The following is a 2,222-nucleotide window of genomic DNA, read 5'->3' on the forward strand; positions in this document are numbered from 1 at the left end:
ATGTATGTATGTATGTATGTATGCATGCATGCATGTATGTATGTGTTTATGTATTGCGTTCGTACGTACGTGTGTATGTGTGTATGTATGTATGTTTGTATGTATGTATGCACAGAAACACAGAAGTGATGCTAGTGACTAAGAGAAAGGACTGCGTCAGTACATTCTGGAAGACATTATCGGCAATAATATGTCGTTGAATTCCTTCCTGAAAGTGGATCCCGAACGAAATGCTCGAGTTTGGCGCCATACAAGGGATTAACTCCTTAACCTGAATCCGTTTTTGTCTTGTGAACATCATTCCTGCAGATGAACGTTTCGTTAAACATATTCACAAATTCAAACATTGTCGAGAGTCAGTGGTTTAATGCAGATTGTATTAACTACTAACTTAAAAGACGCACTCCTTGCGGGCTTTTACGATAGCTCCCGCAGAGGGCTAATTCGGCCTGCGGTCCAAAAACTGTAGAGAGCGAAATAGCATGACTACAATACGTCTATAATAACTATATGCCCGATGGTGTTTGATCAGGTGTTAAAGACAGATGAGAATTAATTCTCTAATGGAATCATTCTATTGTTCCAGTCCCAAGTTGGATTCCAATTGTTGGCCAATTTGTTCCAAAGTTCTATCATGACGTAAAATTAACGAAGTTTATGTCACTTATCTCCCCCTTGATCTCTAACGTCATCTGACGAACGCCAACCAAGATGACCTGAATCAGCCAAGCTGATAGAAATAGCAACCCGAATGCTTTTAAATCAGATGCCAATGCTGGATGTTCAAGAACTAAATGAAGGGCGAATTTTCAATGCCGGGACCCTGATTCCAAAAAGGTATAATATGTCTATGCAAAGCAAATGTAGGTTCAGATATAGTGGGGGGGGGGGGGTCCCAGACGGACAGACAGAATTTCGCTTTTATTATTACAGATTAGAGTCTCGACAGCGTCGTTGTGACTTTCAATATCCGATGTTTTAAGCAGGTTAGACTATTGCTCCAAATAATGGTGTTTAGTATCCATGACCACACCACAGTCCATTGACTGCAGAGAGGGCAAAAAGCTTCCGTTGAAAACAAAATCGAAATTGGCGATCTTAAGTACTTAAAACGCTTTTCATATCACGTCTTGAATTCTCGAAACGCCAATGGGGATCATGGGTGACAAAGAAAGCATCATCCGTCTATGGAGAGTTTGATTATGAGTTTCTGTCAGAAATTCTTTATTATTGCTGTTACCAGTAAAGAATTTAGTACATACAAATGTTTGATCAATGACAGTCGCTATAACTAAGGCACGCCCAGACAGACACCCAGACACTTACACTAAAAAGTGAAAATGCATTTCATTTCAAAAATAGTTTCTTTGTAAGATATCAAAGTGGTCAGAAGCTGCATTGAAATAATGTTAGTCGTCATTAAGTTTCGGTGTATGGCTGTTTCCCGTCAAATATATCTTTCTACGAATGTATCTCGATGTATTCCGATGTCCATATAACTATATATATATATATATATATACACGTGTATATACATACACACACACACACACACACACACACACACATATATATATATATATACATATAAATGTATGCACATATGTATATATATAAACGTGAAATTCTGTCTGTCTGGGACCCCTGTATCTCAGTCTATATTTGCTCTTCATAGACATATTATACCTTTTTGGGATCAGGATGAACCCAGGATTGAAAATTTGTCCTTCATTTGGTTCTTGAACATCCAGCATTAGTATCTGATTTAAAAGCATTTGTGTTGATATTTCTAGCAGCCGATAAAGCTTGGCTGATTCACGCCATCGTCGTTGGCGTTTATCAGATGACGTCAGAGATCAAGGGGGGAGATAAATGACATTAATTTCGTTAATTTTACATCGAGATAATAACTTAGGGTCAAATTAACCAATAGCTGGAATCAGGCCGCCCGGCCCTAAGGTTGCTGACGCCTCACGCAAGCTGAACTTCGGTGTGTACAAGCTGACGGTCTTGAAAATTTCCCTGTCCGCACTCCCTGCGGACTTTTAAGCAAGTATTCTTTTTTCTTTTCTTTTTCATTTGTTTCAGTCATTTGAATGCTGCCATGCTGGAGCAGCGTCTTTTGTCGAATAAATCGACCCCAGTACTTACTTTTTGTAAACCTAGCACTTATGCTATTGGTTTCTTTTACGGGGACGTAAACACACTAACATCGGTTGTCA

This window comes from Octopus bimaculoides, chromosome 9 (assembly GCF_001194135.2).
Source record: "Octopus bimaculoides isolate UCB-OBI-ISO-001 chromosome 9, ASM119413v2, whole genome shotgun sequence".
In the NCBI taxonomy this organism is placed as follows: Eukaryota; Metazoa; Mollusca; class Cephalopoda; order Octopoda; family Octopodidae; genus Octopus; species Octopus bimaculoides.